Here is a 12348-nt window from a genome sequence, read left to right as displayed (position 1 = left end):
TGTGCGCGGACACACGGACACACGGACACACGGACACACGGAGCGGCCCGAGCCGACCGCGGGGAGCAGCGCTGCGGGACCTGGCCCCGCACACGCACCCCATCCTGTGCCCGGAGCGGCGCCCAAACGCTCCTGGAGCTCTCTGGGGAGCCTGGGCACTGCTACAGCACCCACCAGGGCAAGAGAACCTTTCCCGAATTCCCAGCCTGAGCCTCCCTGACACAGCTCCAGCCGCTCCCTGCGCTCCTGTCCGTGCTCACAGAGAGAGATCGGAGCTGCCCCTCCAGTGCCCCTGGGAGGATGTTGAAGACACAACGAGGTTGAACACACCAAGTGACCTCAGCCACTCGTCATAAGAGTTTCCATCTAGACTTTCCCCATCCTCGTGGCCTCCTTTGTACACTCTTCTAAAAGCTTCATATCTTTTTTATATTGTGGTGCCCAAAACGGCTCAAAACATTCAAGGTGAGAACACCACGGTGCAGAGCACAGCACAGCAGGACAATCCCCTGCTGGCCTGGCTGGTGATGCTGTGCCCAGTGCCCCCCAGGACAGACTTGGTCCCTCTGCCACACCTGGGCAGCTGTGGAAGCACCCACAGGAGTCAACCCCACCAAACCAACCTGCCCAACCCCTGGACTAAAATGGCTTTACAGCAATGTACACCAGCCCAGGACTCACCCCCCTTTTTGCTGGCCAAATGCTGAAAATAAATGAAAGCAAGGCAAGAACTGATCATGACTAACTGCATATAGGCAGGGTATTAAAGGAGATCCCTGTATATAATGTTCTACTTAAAACCAAAATGTACATCATGTGATCTTCCAAAGCTTAGGCTATCCTGAAAGGAAATATCCACAGACCTCTACTACTCTGCCACAGCTGGAAATAATGGTCAGTGTGAAAATATGCGACTGAAGACACTTCAGTTCTTCCCACATACAACTCTGATTTTGCTGTGTTTCAGCATTTTATCACACGATAAAAGATGGTGGCCACATTCAGAGGTGGCTTTTGCTGAAGGCTTTAGTGCCTGGAATCAGAGTGTGGAATTTCAACTCCTGAAACAGTTTATCTTTAAGCATTCCACAACCTTTACAGCAAAGCATGGACTCACCACCTTTTTGTGCATGTGACCCCATCCAAAAGCCTGTAAAAGGATCCCAAAATGCTGCTAAAAAGAAATACTTAAGGCAGTCTTGTTTTGGAAGACCTAATAGTGGATTAGTAATGGCAGTAACACAGTCAGCTCTGCAGAGGAACCAGCCTTTGCACCAGAGAGGCAAAGCTCTTGTTCTGAAATGGGCTAAGCAACACCAACTTCTGCTCACCCCATCCCTGTAATCAGGGCAAAGCCCCAGTCTAAACAAGGCCCAGAGATAACAAACTGGTCCTTCAGTAGGGACTTATTTGTGTACAAACAACCTACCCTGCCTTTCTCACAATCCACCTCCTCCTCCAGCTTTTGCATAGGGAGCACTGGAATCCTCCCCCAGCAAGGCCATTCCTGTCCTGAACTCCAGAGGAGGACAATCTCCCAGTGACAGCTTCCACTTGGCTCCTGCTCATTACCTTGTAATTTCAAAAAAAGAGCGAAATAGAAAACTGAATGCAGCTGTCAGGGTGTGTTCACAGCTGATTTAATACATAAAGGCCTGATCATGCAAATATGAAGCCCACTAAGCAGTCACCAAGTTGGTAAGGTTTGAGGCTAAGATGCCACCTGTGTCCAAAAAAAACCTGAAAGTGCAAAAACTGCATTGTGAAATTTGGCTTTCATGTGAGGAGAGATGGCATGATTCAGCCATTTACCTTTTAATCACTCTGAGCAAATAAATCCTTTCCAACATTCCCAAATGTTAACATTGAAAAGAAAGACTTGGCCAAAAATTCAGGAAGTCGAATTACAGAAATCCCAAATACAGCATCTACAAACATCTATTTTTTTTTCCCCCTCATAACCAACATTCATTCACTGGAATGTTTTAATGGAAGAAATGCAGAAACACATGTAAACAGCTCATTAACATCCCATAACCTTACAGTTTGAAACGCCAAAGGAAAAAAAACAGACAGTGGAGAAGCAGCTACTGAAGGCAACATTTGCTGGATGCTGTGGGGCAGCGTCGTAAGGGAAATTAGCACAGCTAGAGCGAGGGAAAGAGTTATAAACTGTGCTTCAGTCACACATCCTGTCTCCCTCCCACACGCTCAAAGAAAATATGGGAGTAAAGAGAGGAGGCAGAGCCATCAGGAAAGCACAAGCATTGCTTCACGCAGGCACTGGGGAGCAGCGAGCCTTGCCCGAGGCGCGTTAACCTCTGCTGCCTATTCCAGGAGCACGGCTCGTGTTCAACCCACACAAGTGGAGATACCAGCCTTATCGGGGCTGCAAAAGAACAAAGCTGCATGAAATCCAAACTCTCTTCCTTAAAGCATTCTCCCCCTGTATCCTCCCTTCACCCAGCTCCCCGCCCAGGCCGGTGCTCAGGAGCTCCAGCACACATCTGAACGGCTGCCAGCGGAGGAAGCGAGCAGTTTCCATACACACATCACGCCACAATGTGGGAATTCAGGAAACAACACAAGAAAGGGGTTCCTAATAACTGTTCCAGCGTGCTCGGGCCAATTTATGCAATCACACAAAGGTCACGGTGGTTGTGCTAAAAAGCACAAAAGATAAGCGCTACAACGGCAACTAATTCAAAGCAGGAGAATAAATCTCGGGCTTAGGAAAACCTAGAGTTGCTCCACCTACAATTTTTTAAGAGGCTGTCCTTCACATTCTTTAAAATTCCTCCATCTTAAAGTTCCTGCCTGCAGGAATGGCTGTAGCTCAGGCGCCCTTTGTCCGCAGCAGCTGGAGCTCAGGAAGCTGCTGATATTATCCCTCCTGTACAGACACAGCTCAGCTCAGCATCCACTCACCACTGCACAGGGCCCTGAATTCATTTCCCTGCAGCTCTGATCTCGGGCCAGTTTAACAGAGCTTTTCTTCTCGCACATAAAAATAAAGTGTTAGCAGAGCTCAGAAGTGGCATTTAGCTCTTGGGGCCAGACAGAACGTCCCCACCAAAGTGAGGGGTTCTTTGTGTATAAAATACATTATTGGGCAAAATAATGACCCTGCAGTAAACAGACAGTAATACAAAGAAACAGGAAAAAAAGCTAAGAAGAGGAACTGAGGATGTTTGCCAGGAGCAAGGAACAGGAATTTCTGAAAAGGGAGAGTGTATTTCTTGTCATAGAAGACAAAGACAGAATCCCAGAATGGTTTGGGCTGGAAGGGACCTTAGAGCTCATCTCATTCCATCCCCTGCCTTGGACAGGGACACCTTCCACCATCCCAGGTTGCTCCAAACCCTGTCCAACCTGGCCTTGGACACTGCCAGGTGTGTTTGACAGATACTCATTGAATAAAAGGAAGTAAGTGAACAAACAACACACGTTTGGGAACACAGATCAAAACAAGACTAAAAGATTTCAAAGCCTTGTAAAAATCACAAGAAATGTGTGGAGAAAGCACCAAGGTACCAGAAGGCTGAGTGGTTGGTCCAAAGTCAGGCTGGGAGTTCAGTCTATACTGGCAGATGCCCAGCCTTGCTGCCCACATGCAGTGAGCTCAGACAGCTTTTGCTGCTGGTTCACCACCTGGTTTTAGCACCCAGCACCTTCAAGGTGTCCATGGCCATCTTTGAGTCCTTTGCAGAGGATTTGGTGATGCTGCCACATCCAGCCCTGAGCTGTAACAAGGCCTGAAAAGCACCCTTGGGTTCTGTGTTGGGTATGGCTGGAGAGCAACTACAATTTCTGAATGGAAAGGGAATCAGACAGATGAGAGACTGAGGCATGAACTACACGAGTAATTATTCACCAAGATGGCAAGAACAGCTATTCACAGATCAAGAGCACCAGAAATTACCACCATCAAACTTGACATGCGTGGAATTGCTAGAAAAATTCTATTCTCAAAACACACAAGCAGGAACAGTTACACACTACTAATTCCTCTGGCCTTCACTGAGTAACTGCTGTGTCTCTCCATACAAGTGTATTATTTTACCAATTCTACACAATAAAACTTTGATGACCACATAACTTCTGGGAGGGAAGTAACTGATACAGAAACCTCTGCAAAGCCAACTTGATGTCCTGTCTCTCCTGTGATTTACACTGTAACACAGCCCCAGCTCATCTAAGATTTTTCATGCTGCTGTGTGTGAAGAGTTTTAAAAGTCTGTCAGTCTGGGAGGTGCCTCTAATGGATTGGAACTCAAGTGCAGCGTGGTTCCTGGGGTGAAGAAAAGGCCTGCAAGGAAGGGGGAGAAAAGGAACAGCTTACCACAGTGAAATGTAATATAGAGGTCAGCAGTGACATGTCACCCGTGAGGTGATTGATCAGGTACCACCTGTAAGGAGAATTATTCTAACTGCTGAACCTTGGCCCCTGTCTGTGCAGAGCTGCAGAAGAGAGCTGTGTATCCAGGAGAGTGGTAAACAACTGCCAACTATGGAAAAACAAATGTTGCAGCTTTGCCCTAAACACATTCACACCTCAGTGCCCTGCAGTTAAATGCAGTTTGGGCAAAATAAGGTTAGTCTGGACAAAGTGATTTCCTTAAAAACACTGTTCTCCTCCCAAAGATGGACCTGTAAGCCTTTAGCTGATGTCTATTATATGTTAACAATCTTGATGTAGGAAAGTTGACCACTCCCTTGTTTCCCTGCACCCTTACCTCTCAAGTCTCCTTAAAAAATGTGTCTTTAAAATCTGCTGGAGTTAATTGAAAGATTCCCTCAACTTCCAGTGGATTTGGAGCAGAGTGAACTGTAAGAGTAAGGCATGGAGGCACTGAACTTCAGCTCAGTATTTGTGTGCTCTCAAGGACTAAAGATTGTGTGAAATTACAAGTGAACAAGATGTACAGCAGGTTCTGCAACAAAAACCAGACTTGCTAATCCTGATATTTCAATGACCATAAAGCTAAGAGGGGACAACCATGGCTGATTTGATACCAAAAAACCCAACCTCTTTAAAGCCTCCAGGCCTTAAAATGGTGCAGCTGTATTGATAAATACCACAGGGATGGGGGACAGGGGGTGCTCTTTGATTTAAAGCTCTTGAAACTCATATTTAATGCTGATATCAGAAGCAGACTCAAAAGTGAGAAATGAGAGAGGCCCAACCAACAGCAACCTCTGGCTGGGAGCAACCTTGCAGTGCCTGGGAAGGGTAAAGGCATGGTCTCAGTGAAACACTGAGCAAGAGCTCTGTAATTGCAGAAGCAGAGCTATCTTCCCCTGCTACAGAGAAGCTGTACTATAACCAGCTTGTTCTGAACATGAAATTAAAGAAGAGAAATGAAAGGAGAAAAAAAAAGTTAGGTACAAAAAACACATTGACATAAAATAGATTCATTTCTCTTAAACAACTTCTTCAAAAAGTGCCAATTAGAATTTTTATGAATACATAGATGTGCTCCTAAAAGCAGTCTTTTCCCTGTAGTAAGCTACAAAAGACTGATAATTAGAGAGAGCAAGATATCAAGTTACAGGTAATTGATTAACATTTCATTTTCATGTAAATGAAAAACTAAAAATAGAATTATGGAAAAAAGTCTGATTAGATTTTACCATCGTTTTCAAAAGCAGCTGCCACATTCTAGAAGAGCACCAGCACTCTCTGCTGGTGATCTTTGTTCAGCAGTTATCAAGAGAAAAATGAGGGATGAAAGTGCATTATGTTCTTGATATGAAATGCCATTTTTGTTTTAAATTCATGATTAATTAGGTCCCTAGCAATTTAGCAAACAGCAACTCTAGGAGCTAGCTATGCTTTTGGAAACAACACAGCCATTACTAAGAACTGCATTTACTCTGGGCAATCATCACTCACTGGAATAAATTTCACTGTCTCAAATAAACATCTGATGTAAATGCTTCTCTCAGCAGAAAGCACTTCTGTGGTGCTGCCACACAAAGACAAGCTGGTGTGAGAATTCCCAAAATGCCAAATCCCTTGGCTCCACCCTGACTTTCCATCAATTTTTGGGCTATGCCAAGAAAAACAGCTCTCCTTTAAAAAGTCCTAGCCCAGCTGCAACACCTTCCCCAACAGGAGCCACAGTGGGAATGCTGCTGTGTTTTCATCAAAGCAAACCTGCTCCCAGCCCTGTCTCTGTTCCACCCTTTGCCAGGAAGCTGGAAAAGCTTGGATTCCCTCTCCCCAGGATGCACCCAAGCCATCTGTCCTGGGCTGCCTCACACACCTGAGCCAGAGCTTGCACAGGGACAAAGAGGCAGCAAAACCCTCAGTGCCAGCTGCCCCAGCTCCCAGACTGTGCTCGGATCAGGCACCAGGAAGAAGGGTTAAAAATTGGCAAACTGAATCTATGTGCAGCTCATGGAAGTGTGGGAAACAAAAGAGACAATGTTAAGGACAGAGTATTCATTAGCAAAGGGCTCAAGTTTCTTGGCTTCTGCCATCTGCTTCCCAAAGGCCATTTTTCAAGGTAGCTTTTTGTTCTTCACTGTTGAATGTAGCTGTGGAAAGACATCCTACTCCTTCTCAGCTAATGAACCAAAGCTCAGTGCACCTTCAATGCCTTAAAATATTTTGTCTCTTCAATTCCCTGGGGACAAGAACAGAATGCAATGTCAGAGGTGAGGCTTTTCTCCTGGGATTTGGATGAAATTTTTACCTGACACAGCTGACCTGAAAACCTCAGACACCTCCATAAATATTCATTTACACTATGGTATTAAATACATAAAGAAATTCCATGTTAACAAAAAAAAATACACAAGACTTCACAATGCTGTATATATCTGTATATTATGTGGAGTGAGATACACAGCCCTTTTGAATATATTCCTTTATGAAGTAAAACTTGGGAAGAACAGCTCCTGAATTAGAGAAACAGCTTAGAGCCCTAAAAAGAACACACTCTGTGGTAAAAATAAGTGAGTTTTAACATAGTTGTAAGTCAAAGTCAGGAATAATTGTTCTAATGCATTCTGCTCCTGACAGATCTCAAATTTAGAAGAGCTTCACATTTGCTGAGAGTCCCAAGGAACTCTTTAAGCATTCAGGGATCACTGACACTTGGCAGAGTGGGACAGAGTGACAGCCAAATGCCAAGCACAGCTCTGAAACCCTGCATGAGGAACAGACATTCCTGCCTAAGGGGGCAGAGCAAGTTTCCCACTGCAGACAAGGACAAGAGTTTTCAAACCTGAACTTTTCTGCTCTTCAAGGAATTTAATATTGTGCACATGACAGGATCCAGCCAGAGACAAGTGATCTACAAGGGATGAGAAGATGCTCAAAGCCTTGAGAACCTGAGCACCTATAGGACATTAACATGATTACTTTTTTAATATTATTAACTATACATGCCAGGCTGCCCTTAAATATTTTCTTCCCACATTCCTACCCACACCTTTGCCTTTGTGCCATAGGAATTCTGTGTTCAGCTCTGCCCCTTGATCATTAATGCAGACTCCTGAGCTTCAGACTTCAAAGCAAGGCAGGATTAAGAGTCACAGGACTGGGACAGCATCAAACCCTCCCTGTGCAGGAACCTCCACCTTGTGTTCGACTCCACAAACACCTCCTGGGTGTCAGGACTGGGAAATCCAGGGATTTACGTGGTGCTTCCCACAGGTGAAGTTAATAAAGGAGCCCAACAGTGCCTCATCTCCTTCCAAACACTGGGAAATGAAAGGAAATAGGAATTTCTCCTGGGGTTTGGGAAAGAAAGATGTGAGTGCTCTACAAATGTGCAAGGGAAGAAACCAAAAGCTTCATTGTGTGGAAATGCAGTTCTCCAGGAAAGCTCTTCTCAGCAGCACACGAGAATGTTCGCAGGGAACCCACCACCCATAACCCTGGTGGTGGTTTAGTTTTTATTCCTGACTTTTCTATTTTTCCCTCTCACCCTCCCTCATTCTGCTGCTCAAACAGTCTGCAGTCCCAGTTTCCTCATTTCTGCACATCCTCCCCTGCCATGTGTAGCACATCCCAGAACCACCAGCATTCCTGGGAGCTCCAGCCATGCCCCACTACTCAGAGCTTCCAGCAATGAGACTGACCTGCAGAACACAAACAAAGAAATTACAGCACAGATATATCAAGATACAGGTCTGTCCAAGACGCTGAGGAACTCTGGGACTCATTTCAGTCAGCATCCCTTTGAGTTACATTTGAAAATTACACCAACTTGGCCAAAATTAAGCTACATCAGGCTTAGGCAGAAAGGCAGTCTGGGCTTTTTCAGTTTTATTTGTAGCTGCTCTTATATCACCCACTTACAAGGAAATTCCACAACACCAGACTAACACAGGTGCAGTTCCTTTAGTGGTAAAAAGCTGCTGGAGATCACCAGACTCAGGAATTTTCATGACTACATGGTCTACACCTGCTCTGAGTTAGAAATGGCAGTGCTACAGTGAGAGAAGCTGTTGTAGAGACACTCAGTGCCCCCATCAGCCTCATGATCCCTCATGAACACTGGGCTGAAGTGATGGTAGGTGGTGTCACAGAGCAGAGATTTACTTGCTGAGAAGCTGAACTGCAAAGCCAAACTCAGAAATTTCTCTGCCTAACGAGAAGGTTGCAATTAGGTCATTGCTGAGAGCTGGGTAAGCACAGATCAGAGAAGAAACATTCCCACAGAATAACTCAGATGTGACAGCAGGTACTTGGAATGAGAACAAGGACTTCATCCACGTAGTCCTGCTGCTGAGTTATGTGGATAAACAGTGATCCTGATGGAGCCAGCCCCCAGCAGGACAGCAGGTGTCGGGATACTCAGACCCAGTTTAGCACAAGCAAATTAAATTCCCAAGCAGAAAAGCCCATGTCCAACTTGGATGAAATTTGACAAAGAGCTCAGAGCAAGTTTCAGGTGAGAATTCTATTTAGGATGTGGATGAACTGGATCCAGGCCACAACTTTTGTATCTTCTGGACTCCAGTTTGAGCAATGCTTCTTATTTCTGAGCCCTATTTCTGCTAAAATACTCCATCAGTTATATGCCCAACCCTGCTCTGCTCAGGCTGGATATTTTGGTAAACACAAGACCTTTATTCAAATGCCAAGGAACTTCACTGGAACACTCTCCAAGCTGCTTTTTGGTCACTGAGACTCCCTCCCTTGCATCCTGCACATGGAATTACCTGTCCTAGGGGCACACAGGTCAGGGAGGGGAGATTTGTGGGTTAATGGGATACTGTTCTGATCAGGGAGATTAGGTTACAAGGCCATGCCTTGTAACATACTGCCTTCTTCAGTGTGGCACTTCAGTTTACAACTGGGGATTTCTCCTAATTAGATTGTACTTTTAATTATTTATGGCCTGTATTATCTGCAAAAGCTGCCCAAAACCTAAGCCTTAATAAGGATAATTGGAATAATCATATTTTTCCCTCTTCTGTAAAGCACCTTGAGCCTTACTGATGAGAAATGCTAGGATGTGATTAGACGCTTAATGAAAAAATATCATTAGAAAGTGGAATAAAAATGAAAAATGAACTAAAACGGAATTTTCTATTTTATACTGTATTGGGACTGAATTAAGAATCATTTATCAGAGGCGTGACGCTGAAAATTTAAACCTGAAAACTGAGTGGAGATCTTCTTTATGCATGTTATGATGGGAGAGTGAAGGTGAGGATGCCAGAGTCGGGGTGTGGATGTTGTGAGAAGTCTGAAATTTCAGCTTCGAATTATTTCAAATTATTTCAGCCCCCAGGAGTCTGAAATGTGGAAGTGCTGGGCTCTCCCACCTGCTGCAGCCAGCACCCAGAAAAGCAATGGGTGTTCAACATCCCCCAGCTCCTGTGTCCACCACAGCCCCTCCACAATGAAGATTTGGCTTTCCAGCCCTCACCTTCCCCAAAAAGTACCCGGGAATTGAGGCAGAAGGGGTTTGAGCTGCTCAGACCATGTGGCAGAAGTCACGGTGAATATTTATGGCCCTGCCTGACTCAGTCTGTGAATGAAATCCACAATGATCGTACCGGGGACGGCCGAACCAAAGCACGGATGCAAAGCTCTTAACCCTTTGGGGATTATCACCCTCCAAATTTGCTCTCCCGGAGATCAAAGCAGGAGGATTTGGAGATATGTCTGTTAAATTCAGAGCTGGGGCAGGTGCGGGTGAGGAGAACGGCAGGGCAGGGACCATCCCTGGCGCTAGGGCAGAGCCTGAGGGTGACAAAACATCCCCGGCCCCACCTGGCCCCAACAGCGGAGCCGGGGAGGGGCCGGACAGGGGAGCAGGGACGGCTCCCACAGCCCCCGAGCCCCGCCGCCTCCCCACAGCCCCCACCAGCGCGGGCTGAGCCCCGGCACCGCCCCACACCGCCCGGGGAAGGAGAAGGAGAGGAGATGCCCGTGAGGGCAGCGGGAACACCCGGCTGCCCTGCCCCGCCTCGGGGGCCCGTCCCGGGCGGTGCCTGAGGGGACAGCGCCGGCCTTTCCCCGCGCCGCCCGCCGGCCTCGCCCCGCCGCCACGGCCGCGCCCTCACCCGCGCAGCGCCCTTACCCCGCGGACGCCGGGCCCCGCGGCCGGCCGCACATCCATCCCGGGCCGGCACGGCGCTGGGCCACGCCGGGGAGCTCCGGCAAGGGCCCCCCGCCGATGCCGTGGGGAACTTTCAGCAGGCGCTGCAACTACGGCGCCCGGCATCCCCCGGCGGGCCGGCGAGCGGTGCCGGCCGGGAGCTGTAGTTCCGCACGGGCGGGGCAGCCGCCGGCGCTGGCGGGCAGCGCGCCTCGGCCGAGGGGAATCGCGGCACCGGCGGGGCTGGAAAAGCCTCTGAGAGCAGCGAGCCCAGCCTGTGAGTGATCCCCACCTTGTCAGCCAGCCCAGAGCGCTGCGGGCCCCCTCCAGCCGTTCCCTGGACACCTTCAGGGATGGGGTGCTCACCTCCTCCCTGGGCAGTGCCTTCCAATGTCTGACAACCTTTTCCGTGACGAAATTCTTCCCAATATCCAACCTGAACCTCCCAAGTCCTATCACCGGTTGCTTGGGAGCAGCCCATTGCAATGTTTAACAACCTTTTCTATGAGGAATTCTTCCTGATACCCAGCCTGACCCTCCCATGGCACAACTGGAGGCCATTCCCTCTGCTCCTGTCCCTGTTCCCTGGGAGCAGAACCCAACCCTCCTGGCTGTCCCCTCCTGTCAGGAGCTGTGCAGAGCCACAAGGTCCCCCCAAGCCTCCTTTTCTCCAGGCCGAGCCCCTTCTCAGCTCCCTCAGCCCCTCCTGGAGCTCCAGCTCCTTCCCCAGGTCCGTTCCCTGCCCTGGACCTGCTCCAGCCTCTCCATGTCCTTTCTGAAGTGAAAGGCTCAGAACTGAACACATCACTTGAGGAGTGGTCTCAGCAGTGCCCAGGCAGGGGACAGTCACTGTCCTGGTCCTGCTGGCCCCACCATGGCTGGGACAGGCCAGGTGCCATTGGCCTCCTGCCCACCTGGGCACACCTGGCTCATGCTCAGCTGCTGGTGAGCAGCACCCCCAGAGCCTTTCCCACCAGGCACTTTCCAGCCCTTCTGCACCAGTCTGGAGTGTTCCATGGAGTAGGTGTGGCCAAAGTTCTTTATTTTTTATTTTACCTAGCTCTTAGTATCAGCCCCCTAAACCTGCTGTATCTATTACCTCCATCACATCATGAGCTTTCTGCAACAGCTTTGCTTCTAAACTTTTCTCCACCATGTTTCTGACATGTTTTCGCCCCGGAAACTCTCAACAAAAGCAATAAAAATGTAAAAAGCCAACTTGTCAAAGAAGTATTAGCAGGCAAAACTTAAAGAAAGGCCCTGGAAAGTCTGTCAATGAAATACTCAGCTGCTGGCCATCAAGGGTTCAGTTCATACGGTCTCATCTTTACATGCTTCCTCCATTTTTATCTACAATTTATTTTTATTTAAATCTGAGTATCTCTCTGGCCCTGCTGTGCCATGTTTCCTGTGTTCAACACAGTACACAAAACAAGCCATATGGAAACAAAAGGATATTTTAGAGATGTGAGTAGGAAGCATCCAAATTCAGGTGGAAAAATGGCTTTTAAGCAGAGACATCTGTGTGTACAGAGCATTATTACTGCTTGCTGTATTTAATTACAGAGAGCTTTGTTTTGTTGTTTTTGATGGAGAGAAGAAAAAGCCAGCAGAGGTAGTGGCCACACACCAACCTTCCACTGTAAACACCCAGAAAGGAGGGCTGTTATTGCTCCATGGGAGTCCAGCAGCACAGGGGCACAAGAGTGACACAAAAATGGGCTGTGCTGTCACGAGGTCTTGTTTGGCAGAGCCAGACAACAAGGATCTGTTACAAGAC

The sequence above is a fragment of the Melozone crissalis genome, unplaced genomic scaffold (assembly GCF_028551555.1).
Source record: "Melozone crissalis strain CALT ecotype California unplaced genomic scaffold, PUWL_Pcris_2 ptg000068l_1, whole genome shotgun sequence".
Taxonomy (NCBI): Eukaryota; Metazoa; Chordata; class Aves; order Passeriformes; family Passerellidae; genus Melozone; species Melozone crissalis.
Note: the sequence above shows the minus strand (reverse complement) of the source record.